This window comes from Macaca fascicularis, chromosome 8, assembly GCF_037993035.2.
Source record: "Macaca fascicularis isolate 582-1 chromosome 8, T2T-MFA8v1.1".
NCBI classification, from domain to species: domain Eukaryota; kingdom Metazoa; phylum Chordata; class Mammalia; order Primates; family Cercopithecidae; genus Macaca; species Macaca fascicularis.
The window spans coordinates 102,375,226-102,399,942 of record NC_088382.1 but is presented as its reverse complement, the minus strand read 5'-3'; the positions used below and the strand labels follow the sequence as shown (position 1 = coordinate 102,399,942).

General features: G+C 35.1%; 1 long non-coding RNA gene across 1 annotated transcript in view; it reads left to right on the top strand.

Moving 5' to 3' along the window:
* The window catches only part of LOC102120554 (uncharacterized), a 75,303-nt gene extending 60,436 nt beyond the window's left edge, over positions 1–14,867 (top strand). Inside the window, exons 2-3 of the long non-coding RNA XR_280055.4 lie at positions 9,329–9,448; positions 11,705–14,867. This is a non-coding gene — a long non-coding RNA (uncharacterized lncRNA). The remainder of the gene's footprint in view (positions 1–9,328; positions 9,449–11,704) is intronic.
* Positions 14,868–24,717: the final 9,850 nt, after the last annotated feature.

The following is a 24,717-nucleotide window of genomic DNA, read 5'->3' as shown; positions in this document are numbered from 1 at the left end:
TGATCATTTGAGAGAGTACATACTGCATTTCAGTATCCAAAACCAGAATTTGTGGTCTTTACTGAGGAATCTGTAGTCATCTACATAAGTTTGTAGCTAAATCTTCAGAGTTTACATCCCACATATAACCTTACTTTGGGACATAATTATTTTTTAACATGCACATAAGTTGAGATGAGCCTTACCTAGCTTGGTGTTATTCTAACACAGTGGTTCTTAAACTTAACGGGCATCAGAATCACCTGGAGGACTTGTGAAACCCAGATTGCGGGGCCTCCCTCTAGAGTTCTGTCTCAGTAGATCTAAAGTTGTGAGTTGGTATTTCTAACAAGTTCACAGGTGATGGGGACGATGCTTCTATCCCAGGACTGCTCTCTGGGGACTTCTGTTCAGCATTACCCTAGTGGAAAACATTACAATGATGTGAAGAGTTAATGCAGCAATCTAAAGTGTTTCCTCCGTAGACAATTCGTTGATAATTCCAAGAGAAGTTTCGGTCTCCTTTCCCAGCAGGTTTAGAGCCGGCAGTTACTTTGCAGGTTTTTCTTTGCTTGTCTATTTTCTTTATTTGACTTCAATCCTTGATGTCCAGAACTGTGTTTTGTTCACCATAGTAATCTCAAGATACATTGAATTTTAACAGAGCGTAATGTATGTATCATGGACTTAAAGGTATATTCGAAGATTATAAATGAGGGCAAATTTTTCTCTTACACTTTGCTTAGACAACATTCACTATTTGTTATTGTTATTTGAATGCTAAAATGATCCTCAAAAGTATGATATGGAGCCAGAAGAGTAAAACGAAAATGCTAAATCCGATCAGATGCCACTTAATATCTTAAAAGACCCAAGAAAATTTGTAAAAGTTAAACTGCAATATGAAGGAAGTTAGCTAAAAATTTTAAATGATTTACCAACTTCATTAAGTGAAATGAAGAATTTGGTGAACTGTAACTTTACTGTGGACCCAGAAGGAGAACCATTTCATCTGTTGCTTTGTCTGTCTCTCCCAATTTTGTGGACAATGTCCCCAGATGTCTGCAGTTCTGGTTTTACACGGGCCATAATCTCTGGTTGATGCGCAACTCTGGCTGACTGAGAAGGCAATTCTAAGAGTTTATCTAGAAGGGGAAACTCAAATTATTTGAAATTGTATAATTAGTTTCCTGAGAGGATTTTTTTAACCCTGAAAAAATATAGAGTTAAATGGAGAAATGATGAACCAAATCAAACTTATTTCGTTAACTTGTGTTTTTAGTGGAAAGTTGAGACTTTGATGCATTGGAGAGTACTGTAATATTTAAGATAAATTATGATTCACCATACCCACAAACTTAACATATATTTCCTACAAATGTTATTTAATTACTCAGCAAATTTTATTCAATCAGAAAAGGTAAAATACAAAAGAAGTAAAAATCTAAATTTATAAAGGCAGCTCAAAACCTTTAAATAAGATGAATAACTCATATTTTAAAAGCCCTCTTGACAGTAATTATTAAAATACAATAGAATTTTATATAAATTGAAATCAGATAAAGAACTGGATTTATGAGTTTATATCTTTAAAAATTTAGTGTTAATTTTTAAAACAAAAGTAATTACTGAGTAATGATTTTGTGTCTAAAAGCCACTGATGAAGAATATGAATACTTCAGCCTTCCAGAAGGACGGACATTTATGATTGTATAAGTGTGGCTGCATGTAGTAGCTTATTATATAAATTGGCTGAGCCAATCACAGAAAGGTTGTGGGGAACACATAACTTTTGGCCATTGGAGAACTAACAGAATGGGAGTCAGAGCCTAAAATTATAATGATAAAATATTGCTTCAAAACACTAGCGTCAAGTTCATGCTTTTTACTGTCCAGATATTGGACAGAATTACATCTGTTAAAAAGGCTTGGGTGACTTGTCCCCACTTGCCAATAATTAACTCCTTGCTTAATTATTTTTTAAAGAATGATGTAGTCATGGAAGGACAGGTCTATGATGAGAATGGCCCGTAGACAACAGGTACCCATTCTTTAAAAACAGCTTTTGTTATATTGTGACCGACACTCTCAAATACATTCTTATTTTCGGCCTCATTGAATCTAGAACAACGTGCCTCATTTTTAGAATCTTTGAGTATCCATCTCAAACATGAATATACTGTCTTAATTTTCTCCATATTCCATGAAATATCACCAAGAGACTTCTGTGAGCTTTCTCACTTTTCCAAGGACACATTTATTCCCTCATCTTTGTTTTTGCTTCTGTTGTCCTCTTATTTAACTTAGAATTTCCCATCCTTAGATTTGTCTGTTGTAATTTCTCTGAGTTCCTAGGTCTTCTAGGAAAACTTTCCTAATTTCCTGACTCTCATTAAATTCTTCCTTCTCTATGACATTCTAGACCATTTATCCCTGTGCCACACAGTTTAGTACTGCTGTGCATTGCATAAATACTATACCACCACTATATAGACTGTGGTGGTATAATATCTACCAAAGATGTTTGTTAATCCCTGTAATCCTTTTGTTTACCCCAACCCCGACATATTCTCTCTCTCTGTCTCTCTCTCTCTCTCCTTCTCTCAAACTAGACCTTGGACTCTAGCACTATAGAGAGGTGAGGTGCATCCAAATGCAAAGGAAAATAAATGAAGTTTGTTGTCTTTTGAAGATACAAGCTCATATTGTTGTGTAAATCATGGATTTGGGGAAAAATTCTTTTATAATCAGTTTTATCTTTCCTATGCCATAGAGAGAAGACAGAAATAAAACTAAAAGCTAATTCTCTCTGGACTTGGAGAGGAAGGAGTATCAGAGAAGCAGAGAACAGAAAAAAGCTTAGAAAGCAGGAAGGAAGCTAAAAGGTAGTCTCTGAGGCCTCGGTGCCACAACCAAGGGGACCAAAGAGTGGAGGCTTTCAAAAGGCAGTCATGTCACCAGAATCCAAATGGGAGGGATGGTCACACCCAAGGATCTCCATGCACCCCAAACCACAATCTCTCTGTTTCTCACTCTGTAATGCTGCATAAAACAATTGCTTAATATAAAATAATCTTAAAGAAAAGTACCATAAAGTATTAAAGTATTGAAAATTTAAAAAATTTCACAAAGAGGATCTAATACCTAGGGAGGAAAGGTTTAGAAAAGAAGGAAGAATCCTTAAGTAACTTAAAAAGAAAATAAGAAAATCTGGAGTTGACTACATTAAGATTTTGTCCAGGAAGAAAAGACACAGATTAGATTGCACTACAGGAAATACACAGATTGCATATCATTGCGCACCTGAGAATAGATTGAAAAGTATGTTCTCTTTAATAGTATCTTGAGTAACTCGATTTATGATGACAAACATCCTACAAACCTTGTCACCCTATTTTTTTTTTGTTTTCTAAGTGTCATCCAGATATTTCTGGAACTTTCTATTATGCTGCAGTCCTTGTTGCTGGTTGTAGTCCCTGTGCTTCTTCCATTCCACCTGCCTTGTCAGGTAGCTCTCTCTGTAGCTAATGACGCTCCTGCTGCACATAGTTACACTTTGCTGGTGACAGTGGCTGTGGGGGGTCAGGATATTATCCTCTCCCAGACCTGATTAGGTCTATCTCTAATTCACCCATAATACTACTGCCTTTACAAGACTTTATGGAATGTTTGAACTTGGTGGAAAGAAAATACAGAGCTCACAGTGTCTTTGGTCTTCGGTTCCATTTCTTTGTCATTCTCTTGCCTCTAATCTTCTCTATATGTTCTCCATACTTTCAAAATGGCTTCTCTCATCACAAGATGACTGCCAACAGATTCCAGAGACATGTATTTGCTTGTTCACATCCAAGGAGACATTGATATCTTCTCTTTCTCTGCTAAACAGAAATCCTGTGCTTCTTTATAATTAGAACAACTTGAATCAAATGCCCTCCCATGAAGCAGACCATACAACTAGAAAAATATTATGACTGATTGGTTTAGGCCTAGCTCACAAGCCCATTTCTGAACCAATAATTTTCGTAAAAGAAGACCACTCTTAGAGTTTAGGCCAATTAAGACTCTCTGTGAGAGCTAAGCAGGAATTAGATCCATTTCATCCATAAGGTTGCTACACATCAAGAGAGAATAAAATGGAAGACAACCACAATTTTCCCACACTTGCCCTAGAATCTTGTAATGGTCTCTGCCCTGCCTAGCTCCCTTGCTAGCCCCGGACAAACCTCCACATAACCAAGGACAGTCACTTCATGATGTTGGTGTTACCATCAGAACAATAGCAGTTTATTCCTTATACAAAGTTTAAGCTAAGCTGCATTGCTGACTCCCTCTCCCAGAGAAAACAAAGATGTTTTGAAATCCCAATATAAGGTCAATTTTTCCAAAATTCTTATTTGAATTTACATGCGTGATACATCTATTCCTTTCAGAGGACATTTTACACTCATTCACAGATTGATCTTGCTCTTTAGGTCTATGTATAAGATAAGCTCAGAAAATATTTTTGGTTTATTCAGTTGTAGTCAATATATTACTTATAATAAGATTTAAAAAGTATACAGAAGACATACTTATCTACTTGTTTCATTTGTATCCAAATAGATTTTAGGCTTGTTTAGAGCAATGCCTTCATCTTACAATTTTTTGAATTTTATCAGGCAATTTCATGGGGTTCATTCTAATACATTTCTTTGTATTTGCAAGAATTTGGAAGACATCGTGAACTCTTTGAAGGCAGAAACTAAATGAAATTCACCTTCATATTTACAGGGACCAGCACAAACTCTGGAATAGAATGGGTGCTCAAATCAATATTTCTTTGAAAGAATAAATGAATGAATAAATAAATGAATGCAAGTGGAAGATAATAATTGATAACATATTTTTAAAATACAATAAATAAATTAATGTATCTTGTATATCAAAAAGTGTGCAAATTTTACTCTAGTTTGTGAGATAGTCCCATTTCTGGCACTAAGAGATTATTGTTTTTTATTTCAACTGTTATTTTATGTTCAGGAGGTACATGGGCAGGTTTGTTACGTGGTTAAATTGCATGTCACTGGAGTTTGGTGTACAAATGATTCTGTTACTTAAATAGTGAGCATGGTACCCAATAGGTAGCTTTTTGACCTTCACTCTCCTCCTAGCCTCTCTCCTCAAGTAGGTCCCTGTATTTGCTGTTTCCCTTTTTGTGTCCGTGTGTATTCAATGTTTAGCTCACATTTTTAAGTAAGAACATGCAATATTTGGTTTTCTGATCCTGAGATGGTTGGCTTAGGATAATGACCTCCAGCTACATCAATGTTGCTGTGAAGGACATAATTTAATTTTTTAATGACTACATAGTATTCCATGGCATATATGTATCACATTTTCTTTATCCAGTTCACAGTTGATGGACATCTAGGTTGAGTTCATGATTTTTGCTATTGTGAACAGTGCTACAATGACCACATGCATGCATGCATCTTTATGGTAGAATGATTTCTATTCCTTTGGGTATATATCCAGTAATGGGATGGCTGGGTCAAATGGTAGTCCTGTTTTTTAGGTTCTTTGAATAAGCCTTCAAGCTGATTTCGATGGCTGAACAAATTTACATTCCCACTAGAAGTGTGTAAGCATTCTCTTTTCTTCACAACCTTGCCAACATCACTTATGTTTTGATTTGTTTGTAATAGCCATTCAAACTGGTGTAAGGTGGTATCTCATAGTGGTTTTGATTTACATTTCTCTAATGGGTTAGTGGTGTTGAGCATTTTTCTTGTTTGTTGGCCATGTGTATGTCTTTTTTTGAGAAGTGTCTGTTTATGTCCTTTGTCCATTTTTTAATGGGGTGGTTTTTTGCTTATTGATTTATCTAACTTCCTTATAGATTCTGGATACTAGACCTTTGTCAGATGCATAGTTTGTGAATATTTTCTCCCATTCTGTAGGTTGTCTGTTTATTCTGTTGATGATAGTTCATTTTACTGTGCAGAAACTCTTTAATTTAATTAGGTGCCATTTGTCTGTTTTGTTTTTGTTGCAGTTGCTTTTGGAGATTTCATCACGAAATCTTTGCCAAGGCCTATGTCTAGAATGGTATTTCTTAGGTTTTCTTCTAGGATTTTTATAGTTTTAGGTCTTACATTTAAGTCTTTAAATCATTTTGAGTTGACTTTTGTATATGGTGAAAGGAAGAGGTCCATGTTCAATCTTTTGCATATGGCTAACCAGTTATTCCAAAACTATTTTATTAAATAGAGACTTCTTTCTCCATTTCTTGCTATTGTCAACTTTGTCAAAGATCAGATGGTTGTAAATATGAAGCTTTTTTCCTGGGTTCTCTAACCTAGTCCATTGGTCTATGTGTTTGTTTTTGTACCAGTACTGTGCCATTTTGGTTACTGTAGCCTTGTAGTATAATCTGAAGTCAGACAGTGTGATGACTCCAGCTTTGTTCTTTTTGCTTAGAATTGGTTTGGTGATTTGAGCTCTTTTAGCGGTTCCATATGAATTTTAGGATAGTTTTTTTCTAATTCAGTGAAAAATGTCATTAGTAGTTTGATAGGAAAAGCATTGAATCTGTAAATTGCTTTGGGTAGGGTGGCCATTTTAACATATTGATTTTTTCTGTACATGAGCATGGAATGTTTTTCCATTTTTTTGTGTCATCTCTGATTTTTTTCAGCACTACAACTGAGATATTATGAAAGAGATCATCATTTAGGGTTTAAATCTGCTGTGTATAACATTTCAGGTAGTTTTTGGGTAGGTATATACACACATTACTTGACTCTGGCTCATTTAGCACACATTTATTTTTAAATATATGTATATCCTATATACTTTTTCTATATATTAAAAAATAATAAAGTATTTCTTCTTTGAATGTATCAAAAACATTTGGACAAATGATTTTATGAACACGGGTTGAAATATCCTGTTTGTATCACCCGGTAGGCACAATCATTGTCTTTGTTCTTCCTATATATTAGCCACTCCCAATTATTGCTCTGTATTAGGTGTACAAGTAAATCAGTGTTATTTTCTAGGAAACAGTTGTTTTTACTGAAATTAGAAATCAGAGCTTGCATTCTGCCAAATGAAAAGTGGATTTATTGCTATTGTGTTTTAGCACACACACTCTCCTCCAAGGTAAAACACTGATCTAAAATTTCATAATGATTGCTGAATAGTTTGAAAGTTTTTTCTTTATGGATCCCAACTTGTCACAAGAAATGAGTCATCTATTATAATATCTAGAATATTGAATTATTAAGCATCCATGCAGATAATTACTGGTAAAATTTATTATTCAAAATTTTTAAAAGTATCTTAGGTTCACATATTTGAAATGCTTTGAAATTTACAAAACTAATATACATATATTATTTCCTTCAAACCACACAACAAACATAAGGATATGTTATTGTCTTTAATTTATCAAAGAGGATAAAAATTAACTCATTATGTGACTTGCCATGACCCTATTAATTCCAGGAGAACTCTTACTATTATCAGGACCGAGAACACTGGCATATGGTTAGTGGACAACTAAAAAATATTTGCCAAAATAAATTATTAAATATCATACAGCCAGAATCAGAAGCCTAACTCAAACCTCCTAAATTTAATATATTTCTCTACCACATCAGACTATTATTTTTCCCTTGTTTAACTTTAAGAGAGGCATATATTCAAATAATGTTAATTAAGATTAATTGTCACTGTAGCTCACCCACCATTTGAGCACAGAGCTGAAGTGTCGACATTGCACAAATTAAAGTCCATTCAATTCAATAGTACTGAGTGTCTATGACATAGGGGCAATGTACTAAACACTGAAAATGTGAAGATGAGTGAGACATCTGTGTTCTCAAGAAAATTGTAAACTAATAACTGAGAGAGAATGTAAGTGCAATTTAAATGGTTAAGTACTGTGATCAAAGTGTGGTAGCTAAAAAGTCAAGTATGGGCATCTATGCTAAAACTGAAATGAATAACAGTAGTGCAGTAATCAAGATGTGCTAGAGTATGCTGAAATAATGAAAAGCACAAAAACCTCAGAACGAACTTGATTTCTTGCTACTGCTACATGACCAACATATATCAGTTCTGGGTTCTTTACTGGGTTCTAGGTTCTTCCTTGATTTCGCTTTAGGATCTAAGCTGATGGATCACCCCCAGTTTTGAACATTATTGGTTGGCCAGAGGGTAGGGTGGGTAAAGGGGTCTGGAAGGTTTCCCATTAGCCATTGAACATCATTTCTACTTATGAATCATTCATCAGAAATGTCACATGGACACACCTAAGCAGAAGAAGGCCAGAAAGTACAACCCTATCATGTCCAAGGAAGGCAGAGAACTATTTCACCAACCATGCTAATGACTACTACAAAGACTACAATAGGAATCAATACATTCTAAGTAGTGTTTAATGCAGTGAAGCACATGTTCTAATCCTGCATATGGCTCAAATATTTAAATTAGAGTTACTTCTAAAATATGTCTCTTGCTTTAGCCCTTTAAATTATACCCTCTCATTCATGGTATATCGAAAATAGAAAAAATTCACAAGCTCTAAATGCATATAGATGCCTGCATATGGGAATTGAGGAAACTAGGGATCTCTAATCAGGCACTTCCCCTGCCAGAACCACTGTGTTTACAGTGCCAGCTTTTCTTAGCTGAAAGTCCTTCTTACCCACTACACTAAAGGACTTCAGTTGGCTTTCTGTTCCAAAGCAGCAATAAATAAACAGTATAGCCCTGTTATTATTTAGCGCTTCCAGTTCTCACAGCCGGAAAGTTACAGCCAGTAAGCAGGCGATCTCCAGGAAAGTAAGTAAACAAAGTTTGGAGGGCAATAATACCATAGTGCCTGCAGAAGTAAGAGAACCTATGCATGAGGAAGAGCTGTGATCATGGCACAGAGTGGAGACCATGGGTCCTCCTGTGACAGACACTGCTGTAGGAAGACAATTAATATATTTTTGCTGATAATGATCAGAGGGAGAGGAGCCTGTGGAGTTCGTGTATGAGCTCGCGGCTCTCCTAACTGTGGAATCCGTATTCCAAGCCACAATAAATGGCAGATATTTTTATTGAATGACAGTGCTGTCCAAACACTATGGAGCTAACTGTAGTTGATTTCTCTTTGTTTTATTTTTCAAACACTTGATAAATTGCTTGGTTTTTGAAAATGTTCTGGACTGCTAAAGAAATAAAAATTAAATCCAAAACCAGAAACAAAAACTCATACATAATAGATTTATTCATTATAAAGATGGTTAGATGTATGTAGGTCAGAGAAAGAGTTCTACTAATATTTTTTCTTCCACCTAAAAATCTACTCCTCTAGATGGAGATGGTCAAGGGGTTACCACCAGTCTGTTTCTTGCACTGATAATTTTTCTAGACATTAAATCTCTCTATCTGTTCCCAATAGAAAAAGAAAGACAGGACCACCAGACTTTACAGGGTACGTGGACTCTGCTTGTTTTAATTCCCTATAATACATAAGTGCACAAGACTCTGACAGCGTTAAACTCTGCAGTCTCCAGCATGTTGATTTTGCTACGCTATATATTTAATTTTCTTTTAAAAATGTATCGTATTTCTCTGAGCATTCATTTGCTTTTCAAATTATGGCTGCCTAGCTGAGGCTTGTGTACAAGGTGCCATGTAAAAGCATGTTAAAAGTAGATAAAAGCAATTTACCCTGCCCTCTAATTAGAGATGTCTCATCTTTACTACCGACAATAGCAGTATGCAGCTGTGGCAGTGGAGAGAGAATGGGAGCTGGAGTGGGGAGAAATGGAAGATATGCTGGCTGAGGCAGAGTGTCACCTCTCCATTGCTCAGCTTGGGTGGGCTTCAGTGAAGACAGATTTTTAGTATTTCTTCTTTCCTAGCTCTGTTCATTTATTTCACATTAATAATTGAGCTTTTTAAAAAAGGGAGTATGTGGGGGTGGGGAAGCAGATTATAGGGGGAAAGACTGGGATTTTCTTAATGACTCGTTATATGGAATTTATTGTTGCCTAATTCTATAGCTCCTCTACCAATTAACATTTGTTGGGTGCACATCACTGCACTTAATATCATAAGGTTTAAAGTGGAGAAAACACACGACTTGCCCCTGGAGTTTGCAATTTAGAAGGGTTCTTCTTCATAGAGATAATATTTGGAATGTTATAATCATGCACAGAGAAAAGATAAACCTAAAATGTGGTCATCTTGGATTATACATGTTCAGACTAGGCTGTTTAGAATGAGTAAATGTTGAGAATAGCTTCGGTGAAAGAGTCATCCTGAGTGAGGGACACAGAATAAACCATCATTCCAGGGAAGGTACCATGACTGGAGGGAGTAGGTAGCAGCGTATGTAAGAACTGTTGAGGCCAGTTCTACTGAAAGGGAAGAACGATTCACAAAGGAACTTAAGTGTTGAGAGTACGCTAAAATGACAATGTAAATTTAATACAATCACATGAGTTGATTTGATTTAACTTGAATTTGAGAAAACATACACTGGTGAATGTATGTTGATTGTATTGGAGGAGAGGTAAGTGTATATAAAGAAAAATTTAGCAATTTCTGAATGCTGATTAGTATGAGAAATTATGCTACAAATGAGAGCATATAGAGACTAAAATGTGTAGTAATTTGGTGTGGTCTAGAGTGGTTGCTGTAGAAATGGAGATGAAGAAAGATTAAACTTAAGTAATGTGGTAGGTAAAGAACTGGCCTGTAAGACTTGATGAATTTGAAAGAATAAAGGTATCAAAATACATTTATCAGGCAAGAATAGGGACAATAAAGAAATAAGTACAATATGCAACAAACATTTGTACAAGAAAGTAATGATTTCATTGCTCACACTTTAAGGAGCATCAATGTGGGTTGAAATATAAGATTGAAAAGATGTTAAGCAATCAAGGCTGGAGTGTAGATTTAGGAATTGTTTTACTAGTGGTAGTAGTTGGAGTAGAACAAACTGATGAATTATTTATAAGTAAGAATAAAAGTATGAAACATTTTATAGAATGAAATTTCAGGAAGTGGGAAAAATATGTGGAATGATGAAAAACAAGAACTTGAAATCAAGCAGGGGGTAACCACCAGTGCCAAATGCTGAAGCAGCTCCAGTGGAGGAGAGCTTCAAGAAGAAAAGTGTTTCCATAAAGAAAAGAAGAAAAGATTTTCTTAGAAGTAGAACATTGGTGAATCCCTTCAGCAGAGTGGTAGCAATGGAAGCCAAGTTGAGAGGATTAAGGAAGGACAAGACGGTAAAGAGAAGTGGCAGCAGAATGCTCAATCATTACATGCAAGGAAAAAATAGACTGATAGTAGAAGGAAGTGTTAGTATCATCAACTTAGTAATTTAAATAAAGCTTAGGGAAATCTGAACATTTACATTTTTTAGCAGGAATTAACCATACAAGAGTGAAATGCTAGAGGGTGGAATAAAAGTGAAATATATGTGTGTGTGTATTTCATGTATATGTTTGTATAACCTTGGAAATATACATCTAGTCTGGGGAGAAAAGCCTGTTCGTTCAGATATGGCATCAGAATGATCTTAGAAAAGATAATTTTATTTTGTTTCTCAAAATAACATATGGATTTATATTGGTTCTGCTGTGATATCCCTCAGAACATTGCTAGGATGCAGTAAGAGTTTACAAAAAGAACTGTGTTGCTCTGCATAATATGTATTTTTTCATTTCTGGAGGAATCCAAGAGGAAGAAGGGAAGGATTCCAGAAATGGAGAGAAGCTGGACTCTAGGGATGGATCTGGGGATGCTCCACAAAGAGCAGCTGTGGAGGATGCAGAAGAGTTGGCTAGTGGGACATTCCCACTGAGGAGCGTGGCAGGGGGAATGTCTAATATTCACTAAGAAAATGCTTGAAATGTAACGTTTACATGAAGCTCCTCAAGTTTCCTTAAAATACAAATTCATGACTCTTTCTCTCTCTCTCTCTCTCTCTCTCTCTCTCTCTGTCTGTCTTTGGTATGTTAAAGTAATCAAGGAAAGGGATTTTGTTTTATAACTGGGTTACACAGGGGAGAGACCAGAATAGCTGAAAGCTGTGAGACATGAAGAAAATTCAAGATTTAGGAGACATGCAGAACATCAGTGTCTAGGCAAAATGGCAGACTGACCAACCCCCACACACTGAATCCCTAGAGATATTAGGACAGAGATATTGAGAAAAATTTACCCTTAAATTGTAAAGGACAAGGCAACTCAGCATATTGAATGCCTTGCTGGCAAACAGGGGCTAATATTTGGGATGCATATTGGGCATAGATACACAGAAAATAATTTATCAGTGACATTAATAATATGACATCTCTTTGTTGAGAATGTACTGCTGTCTTAATATCACAATTCTAAGGGGTCAACATCCAGACTAAACTTCTTATCTTACACATTTAAAATTATTTGCTAGGCTATATTTTTCTTAGAAAAAATGCATATCTGAAATGGAATATTGATTTTTTTTCCTGGATCATACATAAAGACCATCAGAAATTAATTTTTGATAAAACACTGCTATACTCATTAGAGATATATTTTAATTAGATTAATTTTGCTTTAACAGTCCATGAGAAGTTACAAGTAACTTGCAATGAGACATTAACATGCATCATTCTTGATATAAGTAAAAATTGAAATGATTAGAAGTATACAAATATAAAGTATGTTGCTGGTATATGCAAGCTCAAAAAACTTTTACCTGATAGAATTAGCAAGAGCAGCTATGTTGAGCTTCTTTCAGTTAAAAGTCATTTTTGGCTATGTCTCTCTAAGGATAGAAATATCACTGCTTTTGATCTCATTTAGAATTCTGCTCACTTTTAGGAGTGGGGCTGTTTGGAAATGGTCAGCCATATCCTTACTGAATTTCCTAGGACTTGACTGCACCCATTCTAGTTAACAAGTAAGATATAATTACATATTGTATTATGACTTCTCAAAGAACTTATATTTTAATTTTCCTTCTTTTATGTTCATTATCTTCATTTGGACTACTCCAAGTGACAAAAGCGGTTATTTTTCTTCTATTCCCTAAACTGGACCACATAAATGCTCTTAGTTCCAAATCATATTCTTTAAGAAACAAGTGTTCACTGAATGATTTACTGCTTTATGTAATAGGTACCGTACAAGATACATGAGGCCCCCCACACCCTGAAAACAGATGTTTCTTCCTGGAGCTTGCACAATAGGAGAGAAATTTTTAATTTACCCTTTCTCAGTAAACCATTATACAAAACAGAAGCGAAATTGTGGACCCACTGAACTCAATCTGGCTGACTTGTGACCCCTACGTGTTCATAAACCCACTGAAATATATAACTTGCTGTTTATATTAAATATGCACCCAAGCATGATTAGATAAACATTGAAAGTAAATTTTAATTTTAACCATCAGTGGAAGTATATGGGGTGATTTAAGTCGTTCATATTAGTTTATTTTTATCAGGTGTTCCTCCTTGTCCATAGTGAAATACAATACAGAGATTATAGCCTATGGCTTGACAGACATCTTATAGTTGGTAACAGGACTAAATTAAAAGGAACAAAAGGAAAAAAGCAATAAATGAGGATGTCTAATTTTAAGATAAAGAAAAGCAAATTCACTCACTCTTCCAGGATAGCATCAGAGACAACATTAGAACCAAGAGTCTCAAAACCTTGCCTTGGATGGTTTGCGTGATGCTATGATTAAAGAAAAGGGGGTGGGGAACTAAGAGAGGAAGCCAAAGAGAAATAACTCAGTACCTAACGGCAATATTGAGATATTTTATTAAAGAAAAGGAGGTTTTGACCTTGCTGGTGAATAAAGGTGATCCGAAACATTTGCCAGATACAATTAAGGCCATAAGGCAATAATTACAAAAGTCAAGGAGCCCTTGCCATCTCCAAAGCATCATGTGTGGATGCAGGAACCATTATTAAGATCATGGGTAGTCAAGGAGAAAGCAGATACAATAAAGCTGTACCCAGCAATATAAAGGGACATACAAGTGGGTGTTGAACTTAGGGAAAAAGGCTCCCCATGACCTCAAGAAACGTTTCTGGATCTGAGATATCCATTAGCACATTTAGAAGGTACCTATTTCCATTATTGTGAAGGAGTTGTAAATGAAATAAACAACTTTAAATAATACCTCCCTTGGTCAAACTGGATCAAGTATTCCCTGATGGAATTCATTCATCATCATTCAAACAGAATGGTTTGCAACTCAACCTGCCTAGTGTGGGGTCTGGAATTCCCACCACAGTCACTGTGCCTTAAGCACTGTTGCAGCAGAAGGACTTGAAGTAACACATGAATATATAATGCCAATTTGCATGTCAGCATGGATTGTTGAAATTGAAGTTAGTTAATTGTCACATTGTAACAGGAAAAGAATCCAAGTTTTGGAGCTGGGTGGGACTGAGCTTTCATCTTCTTTCTCTGCTACTTAACTATGTTATCCTGAACAAGATACTCAACCTCCCTGAGACACAGTGACCATGTAAAATATATATGTAAAATGTCTGGCAAGCATCTGATTCATGTAGGTACCCAAAATTCAATCACTTTCATTTTCTTTTGCTTCCTTGGAAGTTTAAAACAAAATTCTGAGGTAAGTTTCAATTAAAGTGGGTCAGGCAGACTGATTCCAGCAAGGTCAAAGCATCTCCTTTTCTTTAATAAAATATCTGAATATCTGAACAAGAAACAACTTCTGTTTTTCAAGGTTGAAATGATGAATTATTGAACTTTCATTGCTGTTTGTTTTCTCTCTTGACTCCTAACTACTACATATAAATGAGATATCTTGGTTTCCCACTGATATCTCAAATTCAGTGTTTCCCAAATAAAACATAATCTTTTCCAATAAAAAAGCTCTTTCTCATAAGTTCTCCATGGCTATTAATGGACCAACAGTCTTTTAGTTCTCTACCATATCCAAACATAAGTTAAAATAGAGTCACAGTGATTGTGTTTGTGATGGTGGATGGAGCAAGTTCCAGTATTCACCATCCTCTAGGGAAAAATTGAGAATGTGTGAGATTTTTGGATTATCACAATCTCTGGAAGATGCTATTCAAATTTAGTGGATATGGACCAGAGATGCTAACATACCTGCATTGCTAAGAACAGTCCTTAACATTGAAGAAATGGGAGCCCCAAATGTCACTGGAAGCCCCACTGGGAAATGCAAAGAGAATCCACCTTCTTCAAATGCCTATTCTTATTTTCTACTTTCATTACTATTTCCATTCTATCAGTCCAGGCTCTGCATTACCTTGAATCATAGCATGTTATTGTTGGAGAGAACTTTAAGGTCATCCACATCATGGAACTGAGGCCAAAAGGTTAGCGAACTGGTCTAAGTTATGTAACTACTTGGTTACAAAGTTTGACCTCACATCTGTTACCCTAGTAGACTTGCCTAAGATTATAATATTATCGAACCGTGCTCCACGTTCAAATTCATCCTCTACAGGACAGAGCTGACCACTAAATCTTAAAGAACCACTCCCACAGTATCATTTTTCTACCCATAACAGCCCCCCATGTTTTCCCATTACCTAGTAAGTACACATTCCTCAGCCTGGCATCCTAGACCACCCATGATCTGGGCCAACCAGGCCTTTTACTGGTATTCCACCCTACTCTCCTTCTGCCTTTTTTGAGTGACAAACTGTCCCCCTGGCTAACTCCCAAGCACATATTGGGCATTTATATCTTCCCTCAAGCTGTTCCCTTTGCCTAAAATATTCTCCACATTCTTTCCCTGTCAAATCTCTACTGACATTCAAATGTCTCCTCTCCATGAAACTTAAAAAAAAATTTCCTCAACCTGAAATGTTCTTTTTCTCTTTATCACCTTTAATACTTTAAAGTTGTTACTGGAATTACTATGGTTTGCTAGGCACTATAGCTATTTGAATATTTTGTTGTTTTTGAGGACAGAGACCAGCTAATATGCATAACATTAGCTGTATGATACTTTGCACATATAAGGTGCACAGTAAAAAGTTTGGAGATAGACACACAAAAGATCTAGCAGCAAATCTGGGAGAAAAAAAAAATCAGAAGATAAGACAAAGCTTTCTGCTCTTAATTGTTCACCCAGGGAAAGCTTTAAAGCACTTATCTTCACACTCTCTTCAAGACTCCTTTTAGCATTATAATGGAAATTCATTGGAAATGTGTTTCAATTTAAACAACAACAACAAAGAAACAGAAGGGAATGACATCATTCTTGTTCTTTCTGTTGCCCTTAATGAAAGTTTCATTTATCTTTATCATCAAACCTATGCTGTCAGCAGTAAGGATGGAAGCTTCATTAATAAAAATCAGAGTAAGCCTTCTACCTTGTAGATGAAAATTCCTATATCAAACTGCAACTAACAGCCCGGAGAACTAATATGTAATCTTAAATGGGCACAACCAGTTGATTTAGAATTTGATTTAGAACCACAATTGTCGAAGCACAAATCTTGTTTTAAACAAAAACAGAAGAGGGTCTCACTCTGTCACCCAGGCTGGCATGTAGTGGCATGCTTATAGCCCACTGCGGCCTCTAAATTCTCAAGCAGTCCTCCCACCTCAGCCTCCTGAGTTGGCCAAATCTTTATAACATTTTTCTAACTATTCACCACTGTACAATCTGAAGCTCAGCTAAAAATTACCAATACCGTAGTGCTGGGGAGCAGAATCTAGCCTTCCTGACACTGGCCACTCAGTTCCAAGTGAAATGCTTGGTACATGTAAGTATATAATTATAAGTACATATCATATATCATATATAATTAAGTATATAAAGAGTATATAAGTATGTAACATTTTTGTCAGTGTGTGTGTTAAGAGTAATTCTGGACGTGTCTTCTATATAGCTATACATTTTCTTAATCACATGATTAATTAGGTCAAGCATAAATAAACTTAACTATATGGCCAGAATTTTAGGGTTTAAGAAGAGGCTCAAATAAACAAAAACATGCAAAAAGCCTAGAGTTCAAATTAGAAGAACAAATCTTTTTTTTTTTTTTTTTTTTTTTTTGAGACAGTCTCACTCTTTCGCCAGGCTGGAGTGCAGAGGTGCAATCTCAGCTCACCGCAACCTCCATCTCCTGGGTTCAAGTGATTCTCATGCCTCAGCCTCCCGAGTGGCTGGGATTACAGGCACGTGCTACCACACCCAGCTAATTTTTGTATTTTTAGTAGAAACGGGGTTTCACCATGTTGGCCAGGATGGTCTCGATCTCCTGACCTTGTGATCTATGCACCTCGGCCTCCCAAAGTGCCCGGGATACAAGTATGAGCCACTGCACCCAGTCCGAAGAAAGAATCTTAAACTTTAAATCATGAAGCTAAGTAGTCCATTGTTTTATACTAATCTTTTAATATTGGTAATGCACAAAAATAAAGTGTCTGTGCCACAATTAAAAGTTTCTCAAAAGTTATTAGAATTTTTGTACAAAGAACTTTTTTGTAGTACTTGAACTAAAGTTATCTCATTTTTACGTAGTTGATTAGATTGTCATTTTTAGACCAGAGAGTAATTTTATAAAGGTGTTTTCTCTGAATTGAGAATAGAATAGAAGAATTCGTTTTTTAGAGCTGAAAGGATGTGATAAAAGGTAATCATTATACTATGCTGTAATTTAATTTTTTCCTACCAAAAATTACACATCCACTTTTACAAAGTTATGGCACAAACCCAAAAGATTGTATTCTTTCAATATGCAATTCATAATAATTTACGCTACTAGGTTTGCTGTCCAACTTTACATATATGAAAGATAATGTTATACCCATGTCATTATATACATTATGTCTTAAGATATTAGGTTGCATTATAGTATATCCTATCATATTTAAATAGAGTTAAACAGTAAATAGGCAATTCGAAAAATTATTCTGTAGTTCATTAATAGCTTATATTATTTCCTGAAAATTCCTTTTTTTGGTAGAAAAAGGGCATGCCATTTCTCTGCTGGATGCTCCTTCAAGTCATGTTTACTGTAACCAGGAGATGAAATTTCCAAACAAACCCTGGTGTTTACAGCACTTGGAGAGGCATGTGGCCTGCCATTCCAGTCTCTGACAAGCATGTGCCCCACCTGCTTTTTGCTTTGGCTTAACAAGTTAGTTGGGCCACAACACAAGTGTGAGAACATGAGAATGTGAGATGCCACAGGCCAGGTGACATGCCAGTGCTGAAAAGCTGGTACATGGCAGGGTATCATTGTGTACATAGAAAGGCCACATGCCACCCCAAAATGTAGCAGCCACTTCTCCCAAATTAGATGAATAATTTTCCTTCCATTATGTTCTCACAAACATGTTGTAAAACAATGAGCCTTGAGCTACACTAAGTCCAAAAGTTCAGGGTTTCAAATGAGTGACAAGTGAATATTCATGTTTATTTCTGAGTTGATTGACAGGTAGAATTTTTTTTCAACTGTGCTTATGCATGATTTGAAACATACTATTTTAAGGCAACAAAAATTCTTCTCATAGGTATGAGTCTTCTGAGATGGCCAAAAGCTACAGAGCAGCAAATAACATTTTCTTATTTGTCTAATATAGCAGGAGAGAAGTTACTAGAATAAATGGCCTAGAATCTCACACAGTGCTTCCTAGTTTTCTCTGAATTTCATACCTCTGTGTGTGATCACCAGGCCTACGCTACTAATGCAACTGCAGTTGAATTCATTTCAAGTGTTGGCAGGAAAGGATAAGGAAAAAAAATTACATTTTAAAAATTCTGTTGGGTCTAGTTTGGGATACAGAATTTATAAATGTGCAGTGTCAGGTAACCCAAGGTATTTTCTAAGTTTTGACTCTACCGCTGAATAAGTAGATGAACATAAAAGTTGAATAAAAGTTCTATATTCTCTTCCTCTTAACGATGGAAGACTCCATCTAAGGCCAAAATACTTCCAAAATTTTTGAAGAATTACCAATGAGAATTTCTTTCTTAAGAATAATTAGCAGAAATCCTGAAAGAATATGAAGGGCTTTTGTCTCTGCTTTCCAAATTGTAAGCAAGAAAATAATTGTGGAATTTGTGAAAATTAGCATTTTTTTCCTAGCATGATATATTTTCAAACTTACAGTTTTTAAAAGAAGAAAAATTGTTTTTCATCTGTTTAACCACAAACTATGAGTTTTCAAGGAGCTGCATCAATCTATTTATATCCTTTTTCATGGATTTCACATAATGGCAGAAGGGAATCAAACACAGGTTTTAAGAAACCAAAAATTATATGAATATGTGGAAAGCCGTATGATTTCAGTCTGTAATTTAGATTTACATCCTATAGTTCTTGGCTTTTACAAGTGCTTCCTGACTTTCCTAAAATAATTCCCCAGGTTTCAGTGTGGGATGGAGAATACCCTGCAGGGCCATAGTCCAGTTTTAGATTAATGGACTCCTGGCGTAGTTTGCTACAGCCAAGCATTGTTCACCTTCACTGGGAACACGGCATCTTCATCGTTTATATAAAAGAGAGACCACTGAAACTGTGCTATGCTTTTAATGTTATGTTGCCTAATAAAGGTATTTTGAGTTTATTTATTCCCTTTCTGTTTGCTGAGTAAATTATTGCTTGTGAAAGGTTATGCTTCTCCAGAGAGCATTAGAAATGAAGTCCCAGTTCTTTTTACCCAATGTCTGGGTAATTTCCAACATCTTTTAAGCCTGGAGTTCTAATAAGAATGTTATCCTTTGAAACAGTCTGCTAAAATAGAGATTTAAAGCTCAGGTGCTGCCTCTTGATGAACACATGGACTGAGAAGACAGAGAGGGGAATCCTGAGACCATGTGGAGACAGTTTCCCCTTACAGCTCAGGTATTAGCATTCAATGGAGTGTGGGTGAAGGCTTAGGAGACAAAGTATGATTTTTAATGCTGGATCTCCAAGCATATATATATTCAGCATATATATATATATATATATTTATTTATTTTTTCAGTATATACATATATATATTCAGTTATATATATATATATATATTCAGTAGAGAATCTATAGGGAAAACGTATAGTATCCTTGCTTCAAAATATTAAGTGTCACGAGACTCCCTACATGAATTTTATAATTTCTATAATTGTGGCTCTAAAATATTTTGCTAGTAATATGGAAGTCAAAATATTAAACCAAATAAAATAAATGAAATAAAACCAAACAAAATAAAAACACACCTAAATAAAATATGATGTTTTATTCCTGACATTTTTGTTCTTCTCGTCTTTTGGTCTTTATTCTGTTTTATTTCACAGTCACATTTTTCCATATTCTTACACATAATAATAATCCCCTCTCTTCACATACCATGTACATTCCCAATAGGTCATCAAGATGCCCTCTATCATCTACTGATTTTCCTTTATTGTGTTTCTTTTAGTTCATTCTCTTTGAGACCTGAGAAGTGAGATGGAGGTAAAATTAGGGAGGTATTCATAATTGAAAGATGGAGTGATATTAAATGATCACATCTTATTTCACATCTGCTTAAAGCGCAAGCAATGTTGATCTCATCCATTGAGACTGAATTGGTGATTTAGTGTCAATTGTGCCATTTTAACAATGGTATGTAGATTAGAGTGAGACAGGCAGAGCAGCCTACCATTACTGTTCATGACCCACAGTAGGCCATTAATAAATATTTGATTGAGTTGACTTGAAAAATTGTCATTGTGAAATGTGAAATGCTAGCTTGGAATTATTGCACTATGTCTATAGCTAGGAGAAAAACACAAAAAGAGAATCACTTTTGTCCTGAGGCTAGAAATTATGATAAAAAATAATTTTATAAAAATAAATCGGGAAAAGAAGAGAAAAATATTTTCAATTAGTGAGAGTACACTGTTCAACACAAAGAACAAAGTTGCCCTAGTGCCATCTCAAGGAAATAATGTTTGAAGCTATTTGAAATATGTAGAAAAGATATGTTCATAATATAATCTTATATAATAATCATTTGTCGAACCCTACCTTCAATTTTTTAACATTAAAAATGGAAAGGAATTTGTAGATGAAAACATAAATTTTTCATGTTAAAGTTCATACCTCACTGTAATATTTTCAGAGGTTACACGATGAATTTAAAACCAAAAATGGGGCCTACAAGAAAATAAAAATGTGTTTAGATTTTGTTAGGCCTGCCAAAGTCATAAGGAAGCATAACTACCGAGTTATTTTTTTCAGTTGCATGGGAAAATGTTCTTATACTGCCCTAGCGAATACTATTTAAAATGTATTGAGCCTGACAAAAGTGTAGGTGAAGGTGAATCAGTGGCACAATGTCGGGAAATGAAGTATAATATTTTGCTAAGGAAAAAATCAAGATTGATCTGTGATAAAAAGGAAACTGACAGCAGCATGAAACTCAATGGTCTCTGAATTTCATCATTGCATCAAAAATTCAAAAATACTATAATCCTGGAACTTAATTTATCATTACATTTTTGAAATTTCTGATTCTCAAAGTTTAAAAAAATGTGGTTGAATTATACTTAGAACACATCTGAGTAATACTTGAGAGACATTTGTAAAGCATCAAAAATATTAGAATTTTGTACACTTCATTACAAGACAGTTTTAACCCATTTCATGGGAAATCAGCATTGATAAAGATTTTTTCACATGAGTATATTCTTACTTTAACGATATGATTTGCCAAACCACACATAAAAGTTCAAAAAGAGAGAGATTTTTCTTTGACCTGAAAGGAAGACCACACATCTATTTCAGTGAATTGAAAACAGCTGTGTACAGTCTTTGGCACAGGAAAATTTTAAAAAATATTACATCTGTGTGGTCAGTTTGGGTTTTGATACAATGGCTTTTAATGTACTTGTATACAAATATAAAGATATGTTGAACTGCTCACCAATATTTTTAAGAGTTGAGACATTCACTCCTTGAATTGTGTATCCTTTTCTTATTTTTCTTGCATTCTACTAGTTATAAAATTTGAACAAACTGTTCACATACAAATATTGACAAATATTGATCATGAAATTGGAAGGAATGATAGTACCTTTAAAACAATTCTTTTTCTTTTTCTTTTTTTTTTTTTTTTTTTTTTTTTTGATACGGAGTCTCGCTCTGTCACCAGGCTGGAGTGCAGTGGCACAATCTTGGCTCACTGCAAACTCCACCTCCTGGGTTCAAGCAATTCTCCTGCCTCAGCCTCCCAAAGTAACTGGGACTACAGGAGCGTGCCACCACACCAAGCTAAGTTTTGTATTTTTAGTAGAGAAGGGGGTTTCACCATGTTAACCAGGATGGTCTCTATCTCTTGACCTCATGATCCACCCACTTTGGCCTCCCAAAGTGCTGGGATTACAGGCATGAGCCACCACGCCTGGCGTAAACAATTCTAAATATTACGAAATTTTTTAAGTGTACACTTGACTGTACAATTAAGTCTATCCTTGATTGTACAATTTACTGAATGATACTTTGCGAATGAGTTAGTGCAGATATTGCTCAGTTTTCTTGTATAGTAGGGATAACAATACTTTCACTTGCTGGAATTTTTTTAGAAGGAATCAAATTATATGAAGGTGTAAAAAGGTTTCTATATTTATATAATGTTTTATAATTAGAGTCAACATTTCCGCTTTTGCCAATTTTCAGAATGTGTTGCATCCTTGTGTTTGGAAAATTAATGTAATTTATTTTATTTTGGTTCCATAAACTGAAACGAGTAGGCACTAATTTGAAGTGAAAAAGTGTAAATAAAATGAATTTATCACATGAAAAATTTTCCTCTATTATTCTTATTTTTATGATGTTCTGACAAGTGGCAACTCAAGACAGCATTTGGTAGTTTTGATTGAAATGTAATAGTCATATGAAATGTATTTGTGAGTCCCATTTTAAGACATCTTCTTTGAATCTAACCCTAAATTTTAAATCAATAACCTGGGAATCGTTTTGAATATCTAAAGATGTAGGAGAGACTTTCAAAGGATTTCCCGCTTCACCTTCCTGTTTCCTATAGAAAGAACTAAAAAGGATTGAAGATATCAATTCATGTATTTTTTTCCTAGGCATCAATTTTCTCAGAAGTAAATCTAGAGGTAGAAAAAATAATTTAGTTTAGGCATGGATATTTGCTGTAAGAACTTTCACCATGATGGAAAGTGAATGGAAAGGTTAAGTAGAAGACGTGCATCATTGCTGTAATTTGTAAACTGATGTGATAACCTCATGTTTAATATTTTATGGAGTAGAAGGTGAATGCTACAGGGAGAAATGTCACTTGGAGATAAGGGAAATCGTATGCTAAGAATGTGTATAAATGTGACTGAGAATTAACTTGAGTCTTTCTTTATTAATTGATAGGCCGGTGTAACATGACAATGAAATAATGAAGGTATCCTAGCAACCATATTTTCATAACAACTGTGGCCTATAAGACTATGATGACTGTCAGCCACATTTTATTAATTCAGGAGGGTGAGCAAAGATAATTTCCAATCATAAAACCTTTCTGCAAACAAAATACGATACAGATTTGATCACACCCAATTGGAATCTTTTTATTTAAAAAAATCATATATCTAGATGAATAAATCATTTTATGTTTATAATATTGCAATTCAGTTTGAAATCGTACTAAGAGATTTAGTCATTTATTTGCTATGTAACATGAAAAAATAATTCTAAAAAACATCCACAAAGATCTTTTAATATTATGATATCTGTTTTTAATATAAAATATCAACTTATCAAAATAGGCATTTATTTGTAAGTTATTCCTATTTTTTAATCAGCTTTATTTATTCTTATAATACCAAGCCAAGGACATTGTATGTATGTCCTTCTTTTGATGTCCTGGAAACTGGTTTATTTTCTGTTTTTTTTTTAAATTGTATTTTGAATTTTTTTTTTTTTTTTTTGAGACGAAGTCTCACCCTTGACCCCCAGGCTGGAGTGCAATGGCATGATCTCGGCTCACTGCAACCTCCACCTCCCAGGTTCAAGTGATTCTCCTGCCTCAGCCTCTCTAGTAGCTGGGATTATAAGGGCCTGCCAACACAGCCAGCTAATTTTTGTATTTTTAATAGAGATGGAGTTTTACCATATAGGCCAGGATGGTCTCGAACTCCTGACCTCAGGTGATATGCCAGCCTCGACCTCCCAAAGTGCTAGGATTACAGGCGTGAGCCACCGTACCGGGCCTAAAATTTTTAATTGACAAAAATGTTATATATTTTTTAAGTGTACAACATGATGATTTGATAAGTATACTTTGTGGACTTATTACCACAAATTAATATATCCATCATCACACACAGTTACCATTTATGTGTGTGTGTGCATTTGTGTGTCTGTGTGGTAAAGACACTTGAAATCTACTTTCTTATGAAGTTTCAAGTAAACAGTACATTTTAAAATTATCAGTGAGACTCTTCTGTCCCACAGACTGAATCTATTCAAATACTATTTCTTTAGTGAATTTAAAAAGAAGGAAGGAGTGCTTATTGAGTACCTACTGTTAGTATAACTTGATCACAGAAATACTTCTACTCAATTTTGGGGTCTACTATTTTCTCAATTTCCATCTACTCTGATTTATCATAAAAATAATTTATCTGTGCAAGTCCTGTCGGGAAAGCGGAAACCTCTCTGCGTATTTGAAGTAAGCAGAAAGAGATTTAATACAGGGAAAAACTGGAAGGTGGGAGGCAGAGATAAAGTGCAGCTACC